General features: G+C 40.6%; 1 protein-coding gene and 1 non-coding gene across 6 annotated transcripts in view; both read left to right on the top strand.

The window, feature by feature from the left end:
* The window catches only part of PRKCA (protein kinase C alpha), a 311,156-nt gene that overhangs the window by 144,032 nt on the left and 147,860 nt on the right, over window positions 1-19,264 (top strand). The window lies entirely within an intron of this gene.
* On the top strand, window positions 2,319-2,421 carry LOC115635827. Its single transcript, XR_003996703.1, has one exon. It is a non-coding gene; the product is annotated as a U6 spliceosomal RNA (small nuclear RNA).

Genomic DNA, 19,264 nt, shown 5'->3' with positions numbered 1-19,264 from the left:
TGGCGTATATTACATTGGTGGATGTGCAGGTGAATGAACCAGTGATGGTATGGCTGATCTGGTTAGGTCCTGTGATGGTGTCGCTGGTGTAGATATGTGGGCAGAGTTGGCATCGAGGTTTTGTTGCATGGATTGGTTCCTGAGCTAGAGTTATTATGGTGTGGTGTGCAGTTACTGGTGAGAATATGTTTCAGGTTGGCAGGTTGTCTGTGGGCAAGGATTGGCCTGCCACCCAAGGCCTGTGAAAGTGTGGGATCATTGTCCAGGATGGGTTGTAGATCCTTGATGATGCGTTGGAGGGGTTTTAGCTGGGGGCTGTATGTGATGGCCAGTGGAGTCCTGTTGGTTTCTCTCTTGGGTTTGTCTTGCAGTAGAAGGCTTCTGGGTACACGTCTGGCTCTGTTGATCTGTTTCCTTATTTCCTCATGCGGGTATTGTAGTTGAAACTGCTGAGCTTCAGTTCATCCCCAGATCAGCCGGTACCCTGGATCTTACACTGCAGATGATGCCAGTAGCCAATCCTGTAGCACACAATCTCAAGGTTTATTAACTAGGAAAAAGAAATGAGTGTTATTTACAGGGTAAAGCCAGCAAATCTGCCAACAAATGAGTTCCCATCTAAATCCGAAGAGTGACCAAATGGTAGCGATTTGTCAGTTCAAATTATCTTTCAGGCAGACCCTCGATGCCAACTCTGCCCACATATCTACACCAGCGACACCATCACAGGACCTAACCAGATCAGCCATACCATCACTGGTTCATTCACCTGCACATCCACCAATGTAATATACGCCATTATATGCCAGCAATGCTCCTCTGCTATGTACATCGGCCAAACTGGACAGTCTCTACGGAAAAGGATAAATGGACACAAATCGGACATTAGGAATGGCAATATACAAAAACCTGTAGGAGAGCACTTCAACCTCCCTGGCCACACTATAGCAGACCTTAAAGTGGCCATCCTGCAGCAAAAAAACTTCAGGACCAGACTTCAAAGAGAAACTGCTGAGCTTCAGTTCATCTGCAAATTTGACACCATCAGCTCAGGATTGAACAAAGACTGTGAATGGCTTGCCAATTACAGAACCAGTTTCTCCTCTCTTGGTTTTCACACCTCAACTGCTAGAACAGGGCCTCATCCTCCCTGATTGAACTGACCTCGTTATCTCTAGCTTACTTGCTAGCACACATATATATACCTGCCTCTGGATATTTCCATTACATGCATCTGAGGAAGTGGGTATTCACCCACGAAAGCTCATGCTCCAAAACGTCTGTTAGTCTATAAGGTGCCACAGGATTCTTTGCTGCTTTTACAGATCCAGACTAACACGGCTACCCTCTGATACTATGAAATAGTCTGTGTCTCCTCTTCACCCTCTGGGTAGAAACCTCTTTTTTCTAGTCAAGTCTATCTTTTCCTTCTACATAGAAAGAAAAATGCTTATAGGCACTACTACAGTGTGCAACAGATATCTCCTTTTTAAGGCTACTATGGAAAAGGACATCAAAAACAACTGATAATGAACCTGAGACAATAGTACCAAAATATACTAGTGACAGCATTTTTGTTTGTGTCAAACTCAGAGGGGCACCAATGTATTTTCTTCCGTAGCAGGTTGGCAGTATGGAGATTGGGTCAGATCAGCATACTCAACATTAGTTTTAGAAACAACCTACTCTGAATCATCCACTTGATTTATTTTTTTCTCTGTCACAATGGGTGGTTGCAATAGGGCAGTGGCTCTCAAACTTTTTTTTTTTACTGGTAACCCCTTTCACATAAGAAGCCTGAGTGTGGACCACTCCTCCCCTGTATAAATTAAAAACACTTTTTTATATATTTAACACCATTATAAATGCTGGAGGCAAAGCGGGATTTGGGGTGGAGGCTGACAGCTCGCGACCCCCCAGGTAATAACTTTACGACTCCCTGAAGGGTCCCAACCCTGAGTTTGAGAACCCCTGCAGTAGGAGAATGTGATTAGTATCAAGGAACTGAGACTTTACTGGCTAAGACCAGTGATCATTACAGAAAATTTCACTGCACTTCCCCCCCCCCCGCCACCCCAACAAACAGTTATCAGTGCTTTACAAGCAAACAAATTGTGCTTGCCAGTTTGTCTTGGGGTGAGTGGAATCTGATAGAAGTGCTGACAGTGTCTTTTACAATGAGATGTTCAGTAGGAGAATAGAGCATTGTTTACCCTTAATCTCTTTCTTCACTCACTCCCTCTTTAAATGTCAATAGAATAGAGCTTCAGTGTTTGCCTTAAAGATTGACAGATGTTTTAACCTTTTGCCTAGGGCACTTGCTTCGGCAGCAACATATACTAAAATACAGAGATACAGAGTAGATTAGCATGGCCCCTGCGCAAGGATTACACGCAAATTCATAAATGTAACTAAGCTTCAGGGAAATAATTAAAAGTCAGCTTAACTAATCAAGCTACTAAATACTAATATCCCATTTGTGTAGAGAGAAATATAGGCTCTTGAAGAAAAGTTCATTTCCAATTTTAGACTTTAGAAAAACCCCAATTCTAAATTCAATATTTAGCAGAATGCTTAACGAGCTGCTGCAGTCATCATTTAATTTACAGCGTTTACCACCAAGATTTTTCTTCTAAGCGTAGGGAAGTAACTGTGGTGTGAGATACTGCTGTCTAATAACTTTTAGTGAATGCTGACTTCTTAATGAAAACCACTGATATTTCTAATCATTTTATTTTATTCCTTTCGGTTTTTTTGTTATATTATGCTTTTGGTGCGTGATTCATGTGCTTTAATGACCTTTTAAAGTATTTACAGGATCTTCTTGAAAATCTACTTTACATCGTACCACAAAGATATAAAAACGAATAATGTATATTTTGATGTGCCATGAAAGATGGCTGAATCAAACCACTTCAGTTTGTACCAATTGGTGCAACAGTGTTAAGGCCTAAAGACAAAAATACTGCTTTATAAATAGAACATTTTTCTCTTTGGAAAAACGTAAAATATAACAAAATATATGAGACCAGATACATTACATGTCTAATATCAGATCTCTGGAAATGGCCAAGTTTTATGAACTGTGGGACTGAGACAGCAGTAGAGGGGGCGTACAACAAATATGGTCTGGAGTCAGTCACCCATCATCTATTTCATCTTAATTAAGCTCTTTATGGGAAGAGAAGATTGATGCAGAATTTTTTATTACAAAGGCCCCATCTTTTATACTTGAATTAAATATAGATTGTGGATGGATAAATCTTGTGAGAAAGTCAATGATTTGTGAATCTTTGGAGTATTTTTACTTAAAACTAGTTGTAAGAGTTCATAAGTCTTTGTCTGTTACTTAAACTCATTTTTGCTAAGTATGAGGCACCATATTTCCATAGCATGTTTTTGTAGTGAAAAGAGTCTGTGTATCTGTTGGGAATAGAAGACCCGCAAAAGCTAGGATGGTACAAGTGGGTCCTTGCTATATGATATATACTGTGTATGGAATCTTTTTCTTTTAGTATACTGCTCCCTTTTCTGCTTCTTTCCCCCTACCCAGTCTTCCTTCTAAATCGATTCTGAACTCACTAATGATGCAGTGTATGTTGAAATTTCAAACCCTCAATGTCTGGGTAAAATTGCTAGAATTTTATAATGAGCCTTTCTTAAGGAGTCTGGGCATGTACCATTTTACAGCAATTAAAAAGAATTGAAAACTTGGGCAAACAAATTTTCCCAATAGACATTTGAGGTCAGTTCACCGGGTATGTTCCCAGCATTCTAAAAACCATTATTTCTCCGTGAGGAAATTAATAGGATATTGTGGAAGGGCTTATTCAGAGTCAAAGGCAGTCCTAATCAGTAAAGGTTAGAAACACTTAGTTTTGGTAATAAACATTTTCTTGCTAGGCTACAAAAATTCATTTCAAAGTGTTCATTATATTGAGGGTCTTCTCCTTTTTTTTGTTGTCGTTGTTGTTGTTGAACTGGATAGCCTGGGACTGAGCCACAAAATCATAGTGAACTGTGAAGGAAGAATATTGTAAGGTATATTAACATATCCAGCTTGCAGTTATATGTTCATACCCTAATTGCCTTGCAACAAACATTTTATTTAATGCTTCCTAATCAATCTAATGGTAAACAAACAAAACCGGCATGATTCCAGATAGATTTTTCAATTATAAAAAGCTGTAATTTTTTGGCTTCTGTGGTTACAAACGTATAGGTTAAAGTAGAAGCCACAGTTGGGCCACTTGTGATGTCAAACAGGTCTGACTGTATTTTAGTGTGCAGTATTGTAGCCCAACTAAAGACTTTGTGAAGAAATATAACAGTTATGTAATTTCCACTTCTTAAAGTGACTTACTACAGTTCATAAACTGCTGCAAAGAGTTTTGTGAATTACATATTCATCTTGACAGCATGACATCAGCAAACAGAGTAGAAACAATAGTTATTTTGCAAAAAGTACTTGTATATGATGTTTTAAGCATGTGTGTACACATGAAAGGTAGATTGATATCCTTGCAGTCTGAGGACTTCTTTTTCCCTAGGGGAAACATTCTTAACAGTCTAATAGACTTCACTGTAAATAAACTCTTCATGCCCCATGAGATATGTAGTGTGAATGTCAAACAGTTTTGCCTTGAGGCAAATCTATAAATAACTCCTTGCTGACATGTGCCAGACCTAGGAATAGACATCTGTTGGTATTCACCTGTAAGAATTCTCTGCAAGCAGTAATTCTCCTGTGATTGGCTGGCCTCTTCAGTCTGGCTGCTATGCATAATGTATGTAAAGTTAACTTCTAACTGCCTCTTGAAGTATTTAGTGCAATATTTTTGCTTTCTCAATGGCTAGAGAAAAAACACGATCAAAGAAAAATCTAAATGCAAGAGCTTAATGAGTTCCTCATTTGAGGAGGGTGAAGGAATTTGATAGTTTTAGCCCACCGATGTTTCTCCGTAGAAATGCAGATTTCAATCTGGAGTTGAGGTTTTCATGAGAAAAGTATGGGTGAGTGAGCAGCCAATAGCTCCTTTTCTGTAATAATGTCATAAAGTTCTGCGGAAGGTTGTTCAAACTTGAACTAATTCTTACATTCAATATATTATCTCCACATTGTCAGCAGAAACTGAGGCCCAGTTAGGTTAAGATTTTCCACAAGTCCTAGCAGCAGAGTGAGGATGAGGATTGTGGAGTTCTCGATCTCAAGGCACCTACTCTCCACTATCCTGTTTATGTCCCAGATAAATTTAAGTACAAAGCAGACACCCTGAAAACAAACCAAAGTCTAACTGAGGAGCACCCCTGGATTGACTACACCTCACCATCACTAATTACATTGCTGTTTACAGACCTAGGTGTGTTAATTCATCAGCTGTCAGCGACGAACTTATTAAACTTTATCTGTAAGGGGAAGAAGGAAAAAAAAAAACTATACTGTTTCTGGTTAATTTAGTTACCGGCATGTCCTTGGCTCGCTTAACAGCTGCAGGAACAATACACTTATTGTAATAGGGTCTGAAAGAGGCTCCTCGCATTATTAAAACCCTGTCAAATGAAATTAGCAATGTAAGGTGGAAGTTGATGTTTTCATGCCCTTTTTCTCTTAACACGTTTTGCACAGTACTATTCTTTAAAGTGCTGAGGTTTCCACTATTTGTTGTGTGAACATTTCAAAGGTTATATGCCTCACAACTGGAACCATACATTTTGCTCAATGTTTTAGATGTTAGACAACAGAGATGCTGTTAGTCTTTTGTTCAAGATTCAAACCGTTGCATGTGTCTTAAGAGATAAAGCCCTTATCACTATATGCACATGTAGCTGTTAAGTTTATAAGTGGAAACAATTCATGTGGGTTTTTCCAAAACGCCATCCATTATTCCTAATGGATACAACAAAACCACTGGAGGAAAGGTTTGATAGATTTTGTTGGAAACTCCTATGTTATGCTGAAGGGTAACATTTACAAAGTTAGGGATTGGCTGATCTCTATAACAGGATACCTCTAAGTCACTAGTCCAAATCCATATGAAGGTAGTAATTAAAATTATTTATATAACCCTTCTGCCCCTCTGAGTTGGCAGCAACAAGGGCTGGGTTCAGTAACCAAGGGTTCCGTTTCAATAACACAATGCCAAACCAGCTCGAGCCCCCACCCAGTGACCTGGGAAAATGTTACACACACCCGTAGGCGCCTCGAAGAGGCAATACTTCCCCTCTCGCAAGCACAGACTCTCGGTGTAGCAGAAAAGGTCTAATTACATGAGATAAACAACAAGCATTAAATTGGGGAAACCCCTCAACTAGAGTTCCTAGACTAAACCGTGAGCAAAGACCCACCCCAGGAAATTGGGCCGTGTCCTTTTCCCTGGGCTCTTGAGTCCAGCAACCCCCCAAATCACCCACAGTCCCAAAAGTCCCACAATCCAAAAGTCTCTGTCCTGGGTCAGTGCAGCCCCAAAGTTTGAGAGTCTATCTGCAGAGGTCCCTTCCCCCAGCCTGGGTAGAAAGGGGCACCTTACGTGGTCCGGGGCCAACTGCCCTGCCTCTCCTTGGGGTTCTGCTTCCGCCTTCTCCACGATCTGCTCCGCTTTACCAGCCACTCCACTCTGCTCCTCCAGCCGTCCTCACAAACTGCTCTACTCCACTACGCCAGCCGCTCTGCTCTGTGAGCTGCTCCAGCTGTCCCCGCAAACTGCTCCGCTCTGCTCGCTCCATGGGCCGCTCCACCTGTCCCACAGCTACTCCGCTCTGCCAGCTGCTCTGTTCCACCGTATAGCTTCAGGCTCCCCACTAGTTAGCACAGTACTCATGCTCTCAGCTCAGTGATTCCAGCTCTTTAGTGATCTCAACTCTAAGTGATCTCAGCTCATAGTAGGGGAGCCCCAGTGCTAGTGCACCATTAGCCCAGATTGAGTTCAGCTCAGTAATCTCAGGACTGGCGCTAGGGGTTTGAGCACCCTCGGCGGATGGGAATTTCACCGCCCTGCGCGCTGGTCCCATGGCTCCGGTGGAGCTGCCGCAGTGGTGCCTGCGGAAGGTCTGGTGCTCCGCGGCTCCGGTGGAGCTGCCGCAGTCGTGCCTGCGGGAGGTCCACCGGAGCCGTGCAAGCAGCTGACCGTCCGCCCACAGGCAAGACTGCGGCAGCTCCACCGGACCCGCGGACCCTCCGCAGGCACTACTGCGGCAGGTCAACCAGAGCTGCCTGCCGCCCCCTTCAGCAAAACGGTGCCCACCAATTATTCTGGCCCCCTAGGCAATTGCCTAGGCTGCCTAAATGGTAGCACCGGCCATGAGTAACCTGTATCTAGATTCTTAAGGGAATAAAAAATCAACTCTGACATTCCACAGTGGAGAGAGGAGTGGGTTGATCTGGTACTTCTGGCTCCACAAGGAGCCTACACCACCAGGCACAGATACCTGTCCCCAGCCTCTCTCAATTCACTGGGTTTTGGAACCCATGTCCCTTGTCTAGCAGGTACCACCCAACTGAGGTTGAGTCATTTCTATCACAAAGCAGTCCCACAGCTTGGCAGCCTGGGATGGAGTAGGTGTGCCTATGCAAATACATTCTCTGAAATTCTTTCCACCAGATGTCAGGGTAAAGCTCATCCTGACTCTGCTTACATTAAATATACCATGGTTGTCAAGTGTACTACTGGAGGAGAAAATGGTGGTCATAGCCCAGTTCCCAGTGGATAGACATAGCTAACAGATACACCACTTTCACAACTGGCACCCTTGCTAGCTATCTCAGCATGCCAGTTAAAGAATGAATGTATACTGAGAATGAATCTCTCTCTTTGCCCAGAAGTGTTCCTTATAGGGCAATATAGAGAATTATTCATTGTCCTTTCCCATGCTATAACTGTATTATGGATCAAAAAAGTTGTTGTAGAGCCACTGCAGTTCAGGGTGCAAGAGGACCAGAACTTTTATGCTGTGAGGGAAAGCAATCCAGTGAGAAATTCTGAACATGCAGCAGCCTCATTCAGTATGGGGGAAGAATGAGAAGTATGTACTAAAGGATGAAAAAAGAAAGTGGAGTCCAGCTGCTGTAGTTCTGCTGCTGCTAGCAACATATATCATAAGAAAGAGAACAAAAGGTCCACAGCTGAAGGGTTTTTTTAATAAAGTAGTATGGTTTTATTAATTTGAAACTAACAGTTAAGGGGGTTTTTTTCTGCCAGCAAGGCTTATCAGCTTCACACTGTGCAAAAGAGAAAACTACTCTGAATAATTTAAGCACAAATCCACCTAAGGGAGCAGGAGATGTAACAACGAACCATCACAATGAAAACAAACTGTTGCTTAGCTCCGAAGCACTACAGCCTGAACAGCGCACCGCCCGGGGGAAATCATAGCACCACTGTTTAGACAGCAGAATCTGCACTGTCGTGTGCCAGTGGATATTAAAAATAGCACAGTTCCAATAAAATAACTCAGCTTCCTAAAACATTTATTCCTACATGGAATCTTTGGTTAAGATTGAGTATGCTCATCAATGTACTTAGAGAGACTTGGAGCTGGTGAAGTAATATCTTTTATTGGACCAGTTTATGTTGGTGAGACAGATAAGCTTTCAAGCTTCTCTCACCGACAGAAGTTGGTCCAGTAAAACATCTTACCTCATGCACCTTGCCACTCTAATACCCTGGGACCAGCATGGGTACAACAACACTGCATACATCAATGTACTACTTTAAAGTGTGTGAAATGTACAGAAATTCTAAGTCCTGGTGACTGAAGTCCTTTATTTTACTGTTCATTGCACAGCTATCTTTTTAGATGTCTCTAACCATTGCTGGTTCTGGATTTGCCTAATTATATTGATTTGCACTTTGCAGTAGCTCTAAAACTCTAAATACTACTACACATGATATTTTTTTCTTTTTTTTTTTTTTAACTTTTTATTATATTCATAACTGTTTAACAGTGTAGCTGGATATTCCTACTGAATAGAAACACCATTTAGCAGGTCTTAGAAACATATTTTTGGGGGACTGAAAGAGTGAATTTGGGGGCTGCCTTGTGGCCAGCTATTGTGACACATAAGTTGGAGATGAGTTTGTGCTTCAGATGATCACTCCCTCAAAACAGAAGTCTCCAGCTCTCCTCTTTGGAGCTGGGGTTGTAATTTCACCAGCTTCTAGGCTTTCACCAGCCTTTCTCTCAGCTGGCCCCTTTTCCCTTATTAATCCTCAAACTCAGAGCCCTCAGCAAGCCAGCCTTCTTCTGCTGGTATGTGCCCTGCTGCGAAGGAGGACACAGCTTTTATTTTGGTCCCCTTCTCCAAGCTCAGATCCACTGGATTGGGTGAGAGGAGAACCTTGCCCCAGCCTCTCTGCAAGGCTCCTGACCCTTAAAGACATAGTAACGGGATTTCTTCCCAGCCACCACTTACTCATGGGACTGCTTCCTCTGTCAGTAACTCCCAGGTCCTTGTATACGTACTGTACTTTCAAAATCTTCAAGTGCCACGTTATGTGATGGGGTGGGCAGACCACTAGGCAGAACTACTTTTAAGGGGCAGATTTCCCCATCAGTGTAACTTTTTCTTTTGTGCACTTTTAATGCTGGAATTTCCCCACTTGTACTTTTATTTCCTTTAATTCTTCATTACCATGCAGTGGTTACTTTAATGATATTTGGTTATCTGGATTTTGTTTTCTCATCAGGCGTCTGATAATCAGTCTTCAGCTTCCTATGATGCTATGCCAATAACATTTCTCATTCAACCTCCAATCGGATTTGTAGCATTTGTTTTCTCTTGAGAAATGTGTTTTAGAGCTCAGCTTGTTTTTTCCTGTCATTTGGACTCAAATACTTCACTTTATAGGTATTTCTCATTATCTGTTCCAAAATTGACGTTTAATGCCTTTGATCTTCTTTCTTCATTATGTTCTTTGACCTTAATCTTTTCTATCCTCAGAACACCAGAAGTTCTTATTACTTGGGACAGACTCAGACTGACCAGATAGCAAATAATATCTTTTGTTGTAATGTGCATGTTTGAAAGGAAAGATGTTTTAGTTGTAATCTTCCATTTCATTGTCCCAAAGATGATTATTTATTTATTTAACCACTGATGTGCATATGGCTTCCATTGACATCGGGGGAGCCCATATGTCTGAGAACAGGATTTGAATTTCAGTGATTTACATGTATTCTAGAGTTTCACCTCATGTCCTTAAGTTGAAAAGTCTTAAGTTTTCATAGTTAAAAACAGAGAGAAATCTTCTTGTTTTCAGGGGAATTATGTTTCATTTACAGAATATTGTTGATAAATAAAACATATGTACCACAGAAATAGGAAGATAAGCTTACACAGTTGTATAAGTAAATACTGATACGATTTACTACATTTAGAAATCTTTACTAAGTATTTCTGCTGAAGGAAAGTACAACACAATCAGCATATTCTCTCTCTTTAGGTTAGGAACTTTTGTGATCACACTGGTTTTATAATCTAGAAAGAGAGTATGTGTTTGTTCTGTAACAGAGGGTGAAGAGTTGTCTAATGGATAAAGGGTAGGACTGGTATTCAAGTGTTTTAGTCTCAGCTGTGCCACAGACATTTTTGGTGACCTTGGTCCACTTACTTGAATTCTTTGCACCTCATTGTCACTTCTGTAAAATGATGAGAATACCACTTATTGATCTTGCAGCAGAATTCTGAGGCTTGATTTGTAAAATATGTTTTTGCAAAATACTTTGAAACCATTACTTAAAAGGCAGTATAGAAATGCAAATTATCTTGATTTGTTGAATCGTTAGTAAAATCCAGAATGTTTACTATTCCTTTTACCTTGTATGCTGAAAATAGAATTGGACAGCCCTACTGTATACTATTTTTTTTCCTTTGGTTGCTCACAAAAAAAAGTTTAATGTCATGAGTGGTTATTTATGCATCAAGGAAAGGGATGCAACGCAAGCTTTATGTGAAAGGATGAGAACAGCTGAATTATTGGAAGGACAGCAGTGAATGGGGGGGGAGCTTTTGGATATTATGATGTGAGGGAAGCTAAAGAAAGAGATCCTGATAATTCATATTTTAAAATGGATATATTAGGATCACTGCTGATAGAAGGCACTTTAGTAACTTACTGAAAGGGATTGAAATTGAGGGGGTGGGGGAGCAAACAAAGAATTATCTGGTTCTGTTAAGGCAGCTGGAGTAAGACACATCCATCCATTATTTGTATCTGGGGTAGTGCTAACGTTCTATTGTAATGTCCTAGTGGTTCCTAAAGAAGCTGATGTCCGAGCCACCTTAGAATAAGGGCAATCCCAAAATGGTGTCATTGCAGAAGCAAAGAGATAGAGGAAAGAAACGGATGGTGGGAAATCGAGTTAGCAGTAGGCAACTATGTGACTTTTGGGAGATAAGTGTAACCCATCAGAGCTCTGCTCAGCATCTGTCATTTATGTGTCAGAAGCACGAATGGGCTGTTGGTGAAGATATCAAGAACTGTGCAGCTAGCAGGCTCTTTGCTTATCGGTGCGTGTCATATGTCTACATACAGGTGACTTGCAACAAATCAAATAAAGGAACTTAGTCCAAACTGTATCAGCATTTTTATATTAAATATGTTACAGGAAAAAATATCTTCACATATATGTAAATTTGAGCAAGGTGGTGGGTGCAGATGTGGAAATGTTTCTCAATCAGTTAGAGACTTCCTTAAGAATTTGCTTAGAAATATTGCCATCATAATGTCAAAGATTTAAGACTAGGACAGGGAATGTCATTTTACCTTTTTTTTTTTAAAAAAAAAATTTTGTGAGTAGATTTCATGTACACTGCATAACCACTACACTACATGATTTTTTTTGGAAAATTAATATTAATTTCATCTGCCTCTGTCATGCACATGAATGGGAAAGCTGTAAGTAAGAAGGGTAAAACTGGAAAGAGAACGTGGCTTTCAGTTCACTCAGGGCTAAAGGCACATAGCCCAATGATGCTTTATTGGAAATGCATTATACATTAAGAAGGGCAGAAGTGTTGCATTTTAGCAGTCCAGCACTTTATCCTTGTATTTGAAGGGACAGCTGTTCACCAGTCTCACAAGCTGAAATTAAATTGAAATGATTTCTGCTACAGTGTATTTGGCAACAATAAAACCCTCATGTCAAATTGAGATCAGTTCTGAGCCAAAAACATACCTGCAGTATTTTACATGGTATGTGGAGTTTTGGTGTGTACTAGAGTTAACAATAACCAAAGTTTTATACAAAAATTCCTTAAATGGCATCAGCACTGAAAGCTTCTAAATTAATGGTTCTTCCAAGATAAATACGTGCGAATGAAAAGTAAAATTGCAATCCAAATCCCAACTAACTTTTTCTCAACTGCCAGAAGACTGCATTGGGTATCCTCCTGCTATGTGCACAGGACAGTCCATTTGCCTGTGTTCATTACTTCTTGTTTTTGTCAGTTTTGTAGGATAAACCCCAGTATTTTGGGGTTAATGATCAATGAAGTAAAAGAGCAATGTATCTTAATACAAATTTTCAAAAATGAATATTTCCTGAGGTTGTGGCTATGTAAAGAAGATTACATGTAGTCAGCAAAATACTTCCTTGCTCATAAATTGGACAGAAATTCCTTTTTCCTCTAGACATGTGAGCTATACAGATGAATCTATAGTATTAGGGCTTTTTTATATATGAAAATTAATCCAGAATAAGATAAGGTATATATTTGAAGCTGATTAACTATTCCTGATTAACTCGATATGCTTTTATTCCAGAATAAGATTATCTAAATATGGAGTTAATCGGTATTAGCTATTCCAAAATAACTCCCCATTTAAATAAACCCTGAATTAGACTTTTTTTTAAATGGTTAGTTAGCAAGACAAAATTGTACCCAAAGATTATATGGAAGGCCGTCATTCAGTATTATTTATCTCTCTCTCACACACACACTCTCATACACACCCCCTTTGTGCCTGTGTGGTGTGTGCGCGCACGCATATGTATATGTACAATAACCTTATTTTCAAAGTGCCAAGCACACACAGACCCCACAGAAATCAGTTGGAGCTGTGGGTGCTCAACACCTTTCAAAACTAGGCCTTTAAAATAATAAATATTATTTTTGATATATTTGTGTAATCTGCAGATACTGTTTAATTTATGCAAAATGCATATTATGATATGCGTAAGCACAGATGTTACAGTATATGCTATTATCTCTCAACCTGAGTTAGTTGAGTTATACTGATAATCTGGGTCGAAAACTCAGTCTTATATATAACATGGCTTCTTTTACTTTATATACAGTGATGTGTACAGTTGTTACAGTTTTGGGGTCACTGCACATGTTACCCCCCTCCTCCCTTTCTTGGTCCACTGCAGGAGTGCCCTCTCAGACCCTCAGCTGTTGCCTGAGCAGGGATCTGTGGCCCACTCCCTTCTGACTGGGGGTTATAAGGCTTCACAGCCCCCTGCCATACACTCTGGGCTTGTCTACATGGTTTGACAATGCACTCCAGTAGGGTGAATTCTAATATGAATAATTCTCTAGTGTCCATGAATGTAGTACTCCTGGGTTATAAGTAAGGCTGCAATTCAGTCATGGAGGTCATGGAATCCATGACTTCCAAAGACCTGCGTGACTTCAGCCAGTGCGGTTGGGAGCTGCGGGGTAGCACTGCTCCTCGCTGCTCCCAGCTCCTGCAGGCGACAAGGGGACTCCCGCTGCTCCCCCCTCCCTTCCGGGTAGCAGAGGGAACCCTCAGAGCCACCAGCAGAGGGGGCCCCGGAGCTCCCACCCCCAGCACAGCTGCCCAGGCTCCCCATGTTGTCACGGATATTTTTAGTAAAAGTCAGAGATAGGTCACCGACTTCTGTGAATTTTTCATTATTGCCTGTGACCTGTCCCTGACTTTTACTAAAAATATTCTCTGAGATTTAACTCTGCTATATATCAATCTTTATATATTATACAAAGTCCTGAAAAGACTAAATTGGTCTGTACTGTAGCAGAGAGATAATCTGAGTTGTAAGAAGGGAAAATATTATACCTAATATTAGCATACTGCTTGCCTCAAGCCTGTTACGCAGCACCATTTTTCAAACAAATTAACAGTTGAAAGACCACAAAATTTCAACACCCCACTGAACTTCTGCATGGACTGTAGTTTGTCAATTTAATTGTCAAGAAAACAGAGTTAGGAAATATCTGGATAAATGTGATATTTTTGTAGAAAATATTTCTTATAATAAAAAAAATGCACTTAGGTGGTCCTGTAAGAAGAATGAACCAGACAGCATGCAAATTTTCATTCAACACAAAATACCACAGATTTGCAGACCAGATCTTCACCTAGTAAATTAGTATGGTTCTGTGCCACCATACTGCATCCCAGCCCTTTTGGCAGTTGGCCACTGCAGTTGTGAACCTTTAAGGATTCAGACCATCCACCCTTGAGGCTGAAGATGATACTAAAATCTTAACACTGGCTCAGAATTCAATGGGAAGCCGGGACAGAGAGCAGGACACTGGGGTGATGTGTGTTCTCAGTAGCTAGTGTTGCGCCACAGACTGAAAGCTGCATTTTTAACCAGCAATTCCAAGATAGGTGTTTTTCATTCTGAGCTACGGATGTAAAGCCTGCTGAAGTCAATGGGAGTCTTTTCCATTTTCTTCAGTGGGCTTCGGATCAGGTGCTTAGGACATGACAATGGCCAGGTAGGAGGCCACAAACACATGGATTCTAGTGGCCATTTCTGATTCTGACAGAATCAGATGCAATTTCCTGACCAGCTGGAGGTAGAAAAAGTAGTTTCTTTCTGCTGTGGCTATTTGGATATTTTGAAGCAACAAGATATCAGGAGACCACAGATGCTGTGAACTGTCTTAATTCTGAGGGCAAATGCCATTAGTGTAGTTTTGCTGATATGTGGGGAACACTGAAATATCTGAAGATACAAAGATGATATTATAGGGATAACAGAAACATGGTGGAATAGTAGTCATGACTGGAGTACGGGTATTGAAGGTTATGTGCTGTTTAGGAAAGACAGAAATAAAGGCAAAGGTGGTGGAGTAGCATTGTACATCAATGAGGAGGTTAACTGTAAAGAAATAAGAAGTGAAGGAATGGACAAGACAAAGTCTGTCTGGGCAAAAATCACACTGGGAAAGAAAGCTACTAGAGCCTCCCCTGAGATAGTGCTTGGGGTGTGCTACAGACCACCGGGATCTGATTTGGAGATGGATAGAGACCTCTTTAATGTTTTTAAGGAAGTAAACACTAATGGGAAACGTGTGATCATGGGAGACTTTAACTTCCCAGATATAGACTGGAGGACAAGTGCTAGCAATAATAGGGCTCAGATTTTTCTGGATGTGATAGCTGATGGATTCCTTCACCAAGTAGTTGAAGAACCGACAAGAGGGGATGCCATTTTAGATTTGGTTTTGATGAGTAGTGAGGACCTCATAGAAGAAATGGTTGTAGGGGACAACCTTGGTTCGAGTGATCATGAGCTAATTCAGTTCAAACCAGATGGAAGGATAAACAAAAATAGATCTGGGACTAGGGTTTTTGATTTCAAAGGGCTAACTTTAAAGAATTAAGGAAATTAGTTAGGGAAGTCGATTGGACTGAAGAACTTGTGGATCTAAATGCGGAGGGGGCCTGGAATTACTTTGTTGCCGCTGCAGAAACTATCGGAAACCTGCATCCCAAGAAAGGGGAAAAAAACCATAGGCAGGAGTTGTAGACCAAGCTGGATGAGCAAGCATCTCAGAGAGGTAATTGAGAAAAAACAGAAAGCCTAGAAGGAGTGGAAGAAGGGTGGGATTAGCAAGGAAAGCTATCTTAGTGCGGTCAGATCATGTAGGGATAAAGTCAGAAAGGCTAAAAGCCAAGTAGAGTTGAACCTTGCAAAGGGAATTAAAACCAGTAGTAAAAGGTTCTATAGCCATATAAATAAGAAGAAAACAAAGACAAAGTGGGACCGCTAAACACTGAGGATGGAAAGGAGGTTAAGGATAACCTAGGTATGGCCCAATATCTAGAGTAAGTACTTTGACTCAGTCTTTAATAAGGCTAATGGGGAGCTTAGGGGTAATGGAAGGATGACAAATGGGAATGAGGATATGGAGGTGGATATTACCACATCTGAGGTAGAAGCCATACTTGAACAGCTTAATGGGACAAAATCGGAGGGCCCGGACAATCTTCATCCGAGAATATTAAAGGAACTGGCGCATGAAATTGCAAGCCAGTTAGTGAGAATTTTTAATGAATCGGTAAACTCAGGGGTTGTACCATACGACTGGAGAATTGCTAACGTAGTTCCTATCTTTAAGAAAGGAAGAAAGAGTGATCCGAGTAACTATAGGCCTGTTAGTTTGGCATCTGCAGTATGTAAGATCTTGGAAAATTTTTTGAAGGAGAAAGTAGTTAAGGACATTGAGGTCAATGGTAATTGGGACAAATTACAACATGGTTTTACTAAAGGTAGATCATGCCAAACCAACCTGATCTCCTTCTTTGAGAAGGTGACAGATTATTTAGACAAAGGAAATGCGGTAGACCTAATTTACCTCGATTTCAGTAAGGCATTTGACACAGTTCCACATGCGGAATTATTAGTCAAATTGGAAAAGATGGGGATCAATATAAGAATTGAAAGGTGGATAAGGAACTGGTTAAAGGGGAGACTACAACGGGTCGTACTGAAGGGTGAACTGTCAGGCTGGAAGGAGGTAACTAGTGGAGTTCCTCGAGGATCGGTTTTGGGACCAATCTTATTTAACCTTTTTATTACTGACTTTGGCACAAAAAGTGGGAATGTGCTAATAAAGTTTGCGGATGACACGAAGCTGGGGGGTATTGCTAACACGGAGAAGGACCGGGATATCATACAGGAAGATCTGGATGACCTTGTAAACTGGAGTAATAGTAACAGGATGAAATTTAATAGTGAAAAGTGCAAGGTCATGCACTTAGGGATTAATAATAAGAACTTTAGATATAGATTGGGGACACATCAGTTGGAAGCAACAGAGGAGGAGAAGGACCTTGGGGTATTGGTAGATCACAGGAGGACTATGAGCCGCCAATGTGGTGTGACCGTTAAAAAAGCTAATGCGGTTTTAGGATGCATCAGGCGAGGTATTTCCAGCAAAGATAAGGAGGTGTTAGTACCGTTATATAAGGCACTGGTGAGACCCCACCTGGAATACTGTGTGCAGTTCTGGTCTCCCATGTTTAAGAAGGATGAATTCAAACTGGAACAGGTTCAGAGACGGGCTACTAGGATGATCCGAGGAATGGAAAACCTGTCATATGAAAGGAGACTCAAAGAGCTTGGCTTGTTTAGTCTAGCCAAAAGAAGGCTGAGGGGGGGATATGCTTGCTCTTTATAAATATATCAGAGGGATTAATATTAGGGGGGGAGAAGAATTATTTAAGCTTAGTACCAATGTAGATACAAGAACGAATGGGTATAAACTGGACACTAGGAAGTTTCGACTTGAAATTAGACAAAGGTTTCTAACCATTAGAGGAGTGAAGTTCTGGAACAGCTTTTCAAGGGGAGTAGTGGGGGCAAAAGACATATCTGGCTTTAAGATTAAGCTTGATAAGTTTATGGAAGGGATGGTATGATGGGATAGACTAATTTTGGCAATTGATCTTTGATTATCGCCAGATAAGTATGCCCAGTGATCGGTGATGGGACGTTGGATGGGATGGGATCTGAGTTACTGCAGAGAATTCTTTTCTGAGTTCTGGCTGGTGAGTCTTGCCCACATGCTCAGGGTTTAGCTGATCACCATATTTGGGGTCAGGAAGGAATTTTCCTCCGGGGCAGGTTGGCAGTGGCCCTGGAGGTTTTTCGCCTTCCTCTGCAGCGTGGGGCATGGGTCACTTGCTGGTGGATTTTCTGCAACTTGAGGTCTTCAAACCACAATCTGAAGACTTCAATAACTCAGACATAGGTTAGGGTTTTGTTATAGAAGTGGATGGGTAGGGTTCTGTAGCCTGCTTTGTGCAGGGGGTCGGACTAGATGATCACATTGGTCCCTTCTGACCCTAGAATCTATGAGTCTATGATTGGAAAGTGTTTAAGGATGACTCCTGCATTTATTTCTGTGGATAAACAAAGCTTCCATCTTTCATCACAGTAGATTCACTTTAGTGAAAATATGGTATATAAATATAAACTATTTTTATTAGTTACTGAACTAAGTGGAATTTAAAGCCCACTATAAAACCTTAGTCATAGTTTTAGTCTGTCTCAATTTGTAGTACTGTTTTACCTTTATGGTGTATTTAGATATCCTGTCTCCTATTAATTACATTTTTTTTCCAGTACTTCATAATAGTCACACACGGTTATCACCACAAGCAAGAGTAACAATCATATCCATTATTTAAAATATTTTTCATTACATCGGCAGCAAAAATGGAAGCTATTTCTGGCTGTGAGTTTAAAGAAAAAGTATTGAATACTTTAAAACAATAAAATAATTAATTTTGAACAGCGCTCTGATTTTTATAAATTGAAATTGCAGTATATTGTGTGGCCTTTTGGTGTCTCAGATAAATCAAATCCTATATCGTTCTTCTTTCTCTCCTACAATTAGGTGCAATAAAGCAGTTGATGAAAGCATACAAAAAGGCAAAAGTTCTGATGAGACATTTCATAAATGAAGTACACTTCATTACGCACTTTGTTTACTAACATTAGAAATGCATGGAAACCTTCTAAAAATAAGAGTAAGATTTGATTTTTGTCTATAAGGTATGTAAATAGTGCATTCAGTACATTTTATTAAAGTTAACTTTGAACCTTTACGACTAATTACAACTTTTCATTTATATCTTTGTTTCCTTGTCTAGTCTGTTATCAACTGATGCAATTTACTTAAAGTTGATGTAACACTTGTTATAACCCATGCAGTATCTTTAGGGACTGTCGTGTTTAATTTAGGAATGGTTAATAATTGTACTTCTACTTCCTCCAAGAACTAAAGAACAGTGTGGGAATGATTGAAGCAAGTTGTTGGGACTGCAAACAACTCCAGAGAGATATTACTCCCTAGGGTGGCTTGTATGCACTGATTCAAACGGAGGTTTTCCAGAGACCAAGAGACAAAGGAGAATTTAGGAAACACAAAGGTTGAGTTTAAACAGATTCAAGGTCTTCCTTTTGATTTAGCAAACAGGCAGGATCTCTAGTCCTAGCACAGCCCTAACCCTTGCGGAACGGTTTGAAAGGCTGTGGCCTC

This window comes from Gopherus evgoodei, chromosome 15 (assembly GCF_007399415.2).
Source record: "Gopherus evgoodei ecotype Sinaloan lineage chromosome 15, rGopEvg1_v1.p, whole genome shotgun sequence".
NCBI classification, from domain to species: Eukaryota; Metazoa; Chordata; order Testudines; family Testudinidae; genus Gopherus; species Gopherus evgoodei.
This window is presented reverse-complemented; position numbering and strand designations above follow the sequence as displayed.